Source organism: Harpia harpyja, chromosome Z (assembly GCF_026419915.1).
Source record: "Harpia harpyja isolate bHarHar1 chromosome Z, bHarHar1 primary haplotype, whole genome shotgun sequence".
Lineage (NCBI taxonomy): Eukaryota > Metazoa > Chordata > Aves > Accipitriformes > Accipitridae > Harpia > Harpia harpyja.
Genome location: NC_068969.1, coordinates 110,444,670 through 110,454,838, shown reverse-complemented (window position 1 = coordinate 110,454,838; position 10,169 = coordinate 110,444,670).

Below are 10,169 nucleotides of genomic sequence, written 5' to 3'. Positions count from 1 at the left end.
AATTCATGAAGCATTCTGGATGTGCTGGACTTACTGCACGGGTACTGGGACAGGTGACCACTGTGTTTTCTTCATTTTCAAAAGCATAAAGAGACATGTTATGTGCAAAAGGAGGTCATATGAAGCTCCATCAGAGAAATCAGATTTTTGTCAAGTCTTCCCTAAAAGTTTTTGTTGGGTTTTTTTTGTTTGTTTGTTTTGGGTTTGGGGGGGGCAGGGTTAGCATTTACAGGATCCTAAATGTACATCATTTAGGGAACATATTTCTCTGTGCATGCTATCATGCACACAAGCTCAGTTGCATATGTATGCGTACCTGATTAATTTAGAACAAATGGAATAATTAAAAAAAATTAAAAAAGTCAATGCCCTTTCTGTTGGTTTCCGAGTTGTATTTGTGGTTTGACATTAACAAGCCTCTAAAGCAGAGGCCAGAGCTCAGAAACCAACAGAAACCTCGGTCTTTAGTATATTTTGAAGGTGGCTACATTACAGGAAGAATTTTTGCTTTATATGAAATATAATATTAATCCCAACTCCAAGGCTCTTTCATCACTCAAGAGTCCCATTGTCAACTGATATACCCTGGATAAATTGAAGACCGTTATATAATGACCTTAATAACCAACTCAATAAAAAAAAATAAAAAATGAAAAATAATATGAATGAGGACAGGACTAAGAGTTCACTTTTTAACCTCTGATGAAATTGTGTTACTATTTACTTGAAGTGCTTTACGCTTCTATGGTGCCTTACATTTGTCAATGGGTACAGACTTTATAATGATATCATCATTATATTTAGACAGTTGACTGGGTTTAAGACATTTGAGCTTTTTCTTTACCAGAGATGGAGATAGTATGCTTGGTTACAGATATCTATCACCCTAATTCTACCGTCACATCATCTTCCCTCACTTCACTTCCCCCCAGCCACATGTATTCTCGACAGATGAGAGCTTTCATTTTATACAGCCACGAACCTGAGTCTGCGAGACTAGATTTTTTTTTTTTTTTTTATATTCCAGCTCCTCCACCACAGTTAAAGAGTGCCTTTCAATCTTTAAAACATTTGTCCTCTTAACATCCCTGGCAAGCCAAGGAATGATATTATTTCCTTTAAACACAGGGGAAATGGTGGTACTGAGAGATAAAGTGACTTTTCTGAGAAAGTCTGCAACAAAGCAGAGACATGAAGCAGAATTTTTCAAATAATAATAATAATCACAAAAAGTCATTCTATTCACTGTGCAATCATATAATGACAGATTAGGGGCATTTATTTGTTTCCTCCACTAAAATAACCTTCTATCTTTCAGATAATACTGAACATTATTCCTGGTTATGTATTGTTTTCTATTTTTTAGTGTAAGAAATGCAACAGAGGTCTTCTTTTAAATCCAGTCAGAGGAGACATGATTTTGAATTATTTTTCTAAAACTAGCCTGCTAATGCAATAAGGTGATGCTTCAGAGAGAAAGCTATCAAGTCTGTGGTTGTGCTATTACTGCATATTAAAATTCCAATTTCCAGACCTTTACAAAATTACTAGTGCCAATTAGGTAATATGCTGATGATCTTCGTGATGGTATAAGGTAGATGACTTACTTACTTCCTTAGACTTCTAAGACCATTTCATAAAAAAAGAGATCTAAATTACAGTTTGAGCTGATGGATAAAATTCATTCTTTCTCTCTTTCTCTTTTTTGTTGCTTTCCCTGAAATGCTATTACACTGAAGTTAAATATGAAGGGTTTGAACTAATTTAACAAGTTGCTTCCCAAGAGCCCTTCCAGAACAAAAAAAGAAAGAAAGAAACAAACAAAAAGTAAACCACAAATGATACCATAGCTTAATAGATCCAAATCCTGACATTACTGATATCAGATCATTTTGGCATGGATTGAAAATACTAGCCACAGTAGGTTAAAGGAAACTCTGAACTAATTGGAAATCATAGCATAACATTTAATATATGGAAAGAGGTTGCATGGCATCAGCCTATGTGACTCAGTGCCACCAGAATTATTTGGGATTGCAGAGTCCCGCCCCAAGGAGAGAGGTCCATAGCTCTGCAGCAACAGTCCCTGACTTCTTGCTATGAGCTCTGTAACACTGCAAGCTTCTTCAACTTAAACTTCCAGCCACAAATTTTCCAAACTCCATTTTATATCCAGCAAGATTTCCCTCCTCTTCTTCCACTCACCGAGAAACTTTCTATAACTTCCCCAACTCTGGTAGCTATAGAGTCTCCTCAGATGTTCTGCTTATGTATTTACTCATCTCTCACTCGTATCCTTTTATTCTTGGGCCAACAATTTCCTCCAGTTTGATTAGAACTTTTCCTTTCTTGATGCTCAGTCACCTAGGATGGTCTTAATAGCAATCATATAATGTGAACAAGTAAGTGAGGGTTTTTTGCTGTTGTTTTTGTTCTGTTTTTTCCCATTTCTGTATTAAGCATATGGTCTAGCCTTTACCTTCGGCAACATTACCACTTTGCCATCTCTTGTAAAAATACTTCGTGTCATACATCCTGAAATATCATTCACCTTTTTGATTATGTTATCGTACCTGTGGCCCACAATCACTCTGTGATAGTCTAAAACAGCCAAGACTGAGTTTTTCCCAATATCCCCGTGTTCTCAGCAGAAACTCTTATTATTCATCCCCTTGCACTTCACAGGTACATTCTGTGTTTCCCTCCCATCATTTGTTTCAGATTTATTTCATCTTTCTCCATTACAGATGGCCAAACTATACACATAACTCCCATTGAGATGTCTCAGTGCCTTGTACAATGTCTTTAATATTTCCCTATCTCTACTTACACTGACAGATCATACTGGCATTTTTCATGGTCCCTCCACATTGCTGCCTAATAATCTTCCCCTTTGTTCTCCCTGGTTGTCTCCAGCTGAGTCACCAGGTTGGGGCAGAAACCCTTGTTATAAATCTCCCAAATCACAGCCTTACTCTTTGCACTAGCACATCAACATTACGATTATATTTCTATCCCTTCTGTGCTCAGCTGCATTGTGGCTTTCCTGTAGGATATTCCCATCAGTCCCAACTCCTAGGTCAAGAAAATGCTATACTTTTTATTTTTTATTACAGACCCCCATGGAAATTCTTTTTGTCATTTTCCACTTACGTCCAGAGCACGGATGGTTCTCTCCTCCAAAAAAGCCTCACACTCCACTAAAATCAGACCAAGTGGCCTCATTTCATGCATTGCTTTTCCTGTTTCCTAAACATATTTCATAAATCATCTTATCTTCATGCATACAGTATCATTCCCAAATTTGATAGAATTTCAAATAAGTACTTTTGTGTACTTAAGAATACTGACATTTCTAAAGGCTTTTCAGTATGTTTGCCCTTTATGCTGCAGGGCACCTTTTGCTTTTCAAATTTCTAAGGTAACCTTGCAACTTTGGGTGTCCATGCACATGACCTGTTGCCATTAAGAAGGATTGAACTAATTAACATGTTTCTAAGAATCTGAAAACCTAATGCAAAAATGCAGAAAACAGAGGAGAGGGTGTGGGAGGCCAGCTGCCAAGTGGCTTTTCCAACTGAGATCAGTCAGCTAGTGCATCCATGTTTTGGGTTTGTGTGGTGGGGTTTTGGTAGCAGGAGAGGGGCTGCAGGGCCGGCTCCTGTGAGAAGCTGCCAGAAGCTTCCCCGGCTCCAAGTCGGACCCGCCGCTGGCCCAGGCCGAGCCCGTCAGCGATGGTGGTCGTGCCTCTGGGAGAACGGATTTAAGAAGGGGAACCTGCGGTGAGTAGGGGATCGGAATGTGAGAGGAACCCCTCTGCAGACCCCGAGGTCAGGGAGGAAGGAGGCGAGGAGGAGCGGGGGAGCAGGGGGATGGATGCCCCCAAGATGGCCGCCGCTCCCTGGGAGAGCCCGCGCTGGAGCAGGCTGGGACTGGAGGGCTGCGGCCTGCGGGAAGGCCCCACGCCAGGGAAGCTCATGGAGGACTGTCTCCCGTGGGAGGGACCCCACGGCGGAGCAGGGGCCGAGTGAGGAGTCCTCCCCCTGAGGAGGAAGGAGCGGCAGAGACAAGGGGTGAGGAACCGACCCCAACCCCCATTCCCCGTCCCCCTGCGCCGCCGGGGGGAGGAGGGAGAGAGAACCGGGAGTGGGGCTGAGCCGGGAAGGAGGGAGGGCTGGGGGGAAGGTGTTCTAAGGTTTGGGTTTACTCCCCATTATCCTTGTTTCGGTTTGATTGGTAGTAAATTAAATTGATTTTGTTTCTTCCCCAAGTTGAGCATGCCTTTTGCCCATGACCATAAGTGGTGAGTGATCCCTCCCTGTCCTTGTCTTGACCCATGAGCTTTTCTTTATATTTCCTCCTTATCCCACCGGGGCCAGGGTGGAGAGGAGTGAGTGAGCAGCTTTGTGGTGCTTTGTTACTGGCTGGGCTCAAACCACGACAATCCATCATGCAGAAGGGTCAACCGCCAACATGACCCAGGGGTCTTCAACTTGCATGGGCTGAATGCCTGCACATCCTAGTGGAAGAACAGACCTGAATGTACCCACTGGAATGATTCCTGGGGGATGCTGAACTACAGAAATAAAATTTTATAAGGAAATAAACTCTAATGGTCTGTGAATTATTATGCAGCTGCTGGATGCATTTAAGGCAACCAGCCTGTTTTCTTAAGCCAGGAAGGTCTCACTGACAAATCCACATCCTCAGCAGGACACTACGCTAGGCATCAACCTAAACCTGGGGCAAGACACTGGATGAGAGACTCCTCTGTGGGGAACATAGAATCATTTAGGTTGGAAAAGACCTTTAAGATCATCGAGTCCAACTGTTAACCTAACACTGCCCAGTCCATCACTAAACCACATCCCCAAGCACCACATCTACACATCTTTTAAACACCTCCAGGCATGGTGACTCCACCACTTCCCTGGGCAGCCTGGTCCAATGCCTGACAACATTCTTCTTTCGGTGAAGACATTTTTCCTAATATCCAATCTAAACCTCTCCTGGCACAACTTGAGGCCTATTGCTTCTTACTAGGCAGAAGAGACTGACCCCCACCTCACTACAACCCCCTTTCAGGTAGTTGCAGAGAGCAATAAGGTCTCCCCTCAGCCTCCTTTGCTCCAGGCTAAACAACCCCAGTTCCCTCAGCCGCTCCTCAGAAGAAATGTCCTCTAGACCCTTCACCAGCTTTGCTGCCCTTCTCTGGACACGCTCCAGCACCTCAATGTCTGTCTTGTAGTGAGGGGCCCAAAACTGAACACAGTACTAGAGGTGCAGCCTTACCAGCGCCAAGTACAGAGGGACAATCACTGCCCTGCTCCTGCTGGCCACACCATTTCTGACACAAGCCAGGATGCCATTGGCCTTCTTGGCCACCTGGGCACACTGCTGGCTCACATTCAGCCAGCTGTCAGCCAATGCCCCCAGGTCCTTTTCTGCCAGGCTACTTTCCAGCCACTCTTCCCCAGGCCTGTAGCGCTGCATGGGGTTGCTGTGACCCAAGTGCAGGACCCGGCACTTGGCCTTGTTGAACCTCATACAACTGGCCTCAGCCCATCAATCCAGCCTGTCCAGATCCCTCTGCAGAGCCTTCCTACCCTCGAGCAGATCAACCCTCCCTCCCAACTTGGTGTTGTCTGCAAACTTACTGAGGGTGCCCTCAATCCCCTCGTCCAGATCATTGATAAAGATATTAAACAGAACTGGCCCCAGTACTGAGCCCTGGGGAACACCACTTGTGACCGGCCACCAACTGGGTTTAACTCCATTCACCACCACTCCTTGGGCTTGGCCGTCCAGCCAGGTTTTTACCCAGCAAAGAGTACACCCATCTAAGCTACAAGCAGCCAGTTTCTCCAGGAGAATGCTGTGGGAAACAGTGTCAGATGGGCTTTACTAAAGTGTAGGTAGACAACATCCACAGCCTTTCGCTCATCCACTAAGCGGTTCACCTTGTCATAGAAAAATACCAGGTTATTCAAGCAGGACCTGCCTTTCATAAACCCATGCTGACTGGGCCTGATTGCCTGGTGTTGTCCTGTACATTTCATGTGATGGCACTCAAGATGATCTTCTCCATAACTTTCCATGGCACCGAGGTCAGACTGACAGGCCTGTAGTTCCCTGGATCCTCCTTCTGGCCTGTCTTGTAGATGGGCATCACATTTGCTAACCTCCAGTCAACTGGAACCTCCCCAGTTAGCCAGGACTTCTGATAAATGACTGAAAGTGGCTTGGCGAGCACTTCCGCCAGCTCCCTCGGTACCCTTGGGTGGATCCCATCTGGCCCCATAGACTTGTGTGTGTCTAAGTGGTGTAGCAGGTCGCTAACCATTTCCCCTTAAATTATTGGGTCTTCATTCTGCTCCCTGTGCCTGTCTTCCAGCTCAGGGGGTTGGGTACCCGGAGAACAACTGGTCGTACCACTGAAGACTGAGGCAAAGGTGGCGTTAAGTACCTCAGCTTTTTCTTCATCCTTTGTCACTATGTTTCCCTCCACATCCAATAAAGGATGGAGATTCTCCTTAGCCCTCCTTCTGTTGCTAATGTATTTATAGAAACATTTTTTGTTGTCTTTTACGGCAGTAGCCGGATTAAGTTCTAGTTGGGCTTTGGTCTTTCTAATTTTCTGCCTGCATAACCTCACAACATCCTTGTAGTCCTCCTGAGTTGCCTGCCCCTTCTTCCAAAGGTCTCCAAACTCTCTCTTTTTTGTTGAGTTTCAGCCAAAGCTCTCTGGGCAGCCAGGCTGGTCTTCCCTGCCAGCTTGTCTTTCGGCAGATGGGGACAGCCTGCTCCTGCACCTTTAAGCTTTCCTTCTTGAGGAATGTCCAGCCTTCCTGGACTCCTTTGCCCTTCAGCACTGCCTCCCAAGGGACTCTGTCATCCAGGCTCCTAAACAGGCCAAACTCTGCCCTCCAGAAGTCCAAGGTAGCAGTACAGCTGACCCCCCTCCTTACTTCTCCAAGAATCAAAAACTCTTATCATTTTGTGACTGCTATGCTCAAGATGGCCTCCAGCCATCCCATCACCAACAAGTCCTTCTCTGTTCTCAAACAACAGGTCCAGCAGGGTGCCTTCCCTTGTTGGCTCATGCACCAGGTGTGTCAGGAAGTTCTTCCACACACTCCAGGAACCTTCTGGACTGTTTCCTCTCCGCTGTGTTGTATTTCCAGCAGACATCTGTCAAGTTGAAGTCCCCCATGAGAACAAGCATTTGTGAGACATGCCCTCCGAAAGGAGTTTGCAGACATTCGGCTCCCTCTCCTCCAGCTTCCATCATCTCTTCCTCAGTTTTACCATTTCCTGGCTTTATTCGTTCCCTTCTTAGGTTTGGCTGGTGTTTATACAGATGTGGATTGCCTAGCCATAAAAAGAGCCACACATACTGTTATGGGAATCCCATGGGAATACAGCTAATAAACAGGGTGAGCATAGCCTAATTTAAACATGTCTCATTAAAATTAATAACACCATTGAATGTGAGAAAGATCATTCAGTGTGGCCAGGGAAACTGAGTATAATTTTTATGCTAAACAATTGTAAGACAGAAATATTTTTCCTCTCTCAAATAATATATAGTGTATAGTACAAAGTACCTCCATAAAACCTCACATTATACCCCATGAATTACTACAGACACATTTGTGTTGTTGAAACAGGATTAGAGAGGGTTCTGGCAAAATCTCATGTATCTCCAGCTAAACCATAAATTGAATTCACAGGCTTCCCCCCCCGCCTCCAAATCAGCCTCATCTTGTTTAATTTTTGCTGTTGATTTACATATGACACTTTTAGAGCACGGAGAGTATGAAAAGAAAACACAGTAATTCATAACAATGGAAAATACATAGTTATACAGAAGAAATTTGTGTTTTCTGGCCAAGCACCAGCAAAGTTTAACCCTTAGGATTTGGTATTTGGAAGAGGTGGGAGAATATTACTTCTTGCCTGACAGCATCTTTTGCAACTTAAAATCGCACACTTCCTTTCAATGATGGTTATCACTCCTGTTTCCTAAAGAAAGAAGTGAGTGTGTTTCCTGGGGGAGATCATTCATATTTATAGGCCCAAACTCACCGGAAAGTTTCATTAAAAAGGCAAAAATTATAGGTATATTCTAAAAATATTCAAGAAGATAGACATCTCACTGGAAAAGAAAAACTCCATTCATACTCCATGAAGGTAAAAGTTTCAGCATAATTTTCCATATAGTAACCATCAGAGAATCCCCACGGGCACACCCTACTGAGACCCAATACCGTAAGACATGGGGGTTCAGCATTTTGCTCCTCAGACTAATTACCACTCCTTATTTTCAGTCCAAACTGCACTCAGCCACAGTCACAAACCTCAGCAGAAAACAAACCTCTGTGAATCCCTCTCTCAGGAGCCCTGAGTCTTTACACAGACCGTTTAGGGTGAAGAAGTCACAAACCCTTACGGGACAAGAGGTTGGGTGAAACACCCACCCACAGCAATTAAGGTTATGAAACTCTGTGCCAGGGTAACCGAGGCACACTGCATGTGCCAATTCTGTTACAGCATGGAAAGTCATTCCCACTTTGCAGATACGATCACTTTTCCTCCTTGCAGGAAGCTGCATGAATAAAAATAAAGGCCATGAGTACCAAGACACCACAGCAATGAGGGTCAACCCAAACCCATGAGATAAATGCAGTATTCTGAGTGATGGAGAACAGAAATTAGCCATATTTACCTGAGAAGTAACTTCCCTGATAAAAACAAAGTTCTGCCAGGACTGAGTTTGGCCAAGGCATTTTGATATAGAGAGGAGCTTTATCCTGTGACAACAAGGTGTTTGGAACATGACCTTCAAGGCACAGCTAATCTCCAGCAGGCTTAAGAGCAAATCTCAGGAGAGTCTCTTTTTAAGATGGAAAACAAACATCTGTCGTTTTCCACAGCAGCTACTACAGGTCCTGGACCGGGCAGCAGCACAGCTAATCTCAGCTCTACGGCACAGGCATGAGACTGCGTTTAACACTGACAGCCTGTCGCTTCGCTGACAAAGAAGGATTGAAATATTTGTTCGAGTGCTCTATTCTCTTAAGGTTTGATTGTGAGGTCTGACAGATAGGACCTGGGGATAATTTGCAACAGTTCATAGGGACAAAAGGGAACCCCCCACACCCCCCCTCCCCTTCCTCTGCCTCCAGAAATCAGGCAAAAACCCAGGCAACTGTAAATACTGAGATGTATTTATTTCTATTATTTAATGGCCAATCAGTGCCTTCTTTCAGTCACTAGGTCTCATTCCTTTTTCTAATGGGAAGATACCCACAGGGAAATTGCTATTAACAAGTGGCAGACCCTTCATTAGTCTCAGGAAAATATATTTGCAGCCAATCATAGCTTTAATTAAGGATCTGACCCTGCTCCTAATGCAGACAGTGGCAAAACAGCTATTAGCTCCCGAGAACAGGAGGGGGCACCGAATATAGCCCGTTTGAACCTGGAAGCAAGTTCTTGCAAGCATATCACAATTTCCATCAATCATCGAATACAGGGCTGCAAGGGACCTCGAGGGACTGATTGGTCCATCCCTCTGCTCAAAAACAGGCAAACTATTCCTAAACTACTCCTGACAGCTGCTTGTCTAACCTGTCCCTGTAACCCCCTATAACGCTAGAGGTTCCTCTGCTTCCCGAGGCAATCTCTCACCGTGCTTACCTATCCTTAGCCTCAGAAAAGTTTGGATTTTATTTTTCCCTCCCCTACTGTCTGACCTAAAACTCCTCTGTTGTTTTACCTGCCTGGTGTATCCTCGTTCTGGGTCTCATTCTCTGAAGCCCCGTGCGGGTATTTAAGCTGGTGCAAAGAAGGCGGAAAGATCAACACCTCTCAGATTTGGTGGTGTTTCAGACCCACGTTGGACAAACTGAGGCCATCCCATAGCAGACCTTCAGATGGGACATGGGTCACCTTGGCTGGACCTTCACTTGAACTTTGGAGGAACCCTTGCAGTTCTTCATCTCCGGCAACACAAAGCTGCTTTGATTAAACTCACCATTTCCCAGGACTGCTGCTTGAGGATGATAATTGTAGCTTCAGGAGGGCTGACTTTCTGGTGTTAAACCTCCCAACGAGCTTTAAGAACAAGAAGCAGCTGGAATAATCTGCTCGAAAGAGGCACGTTT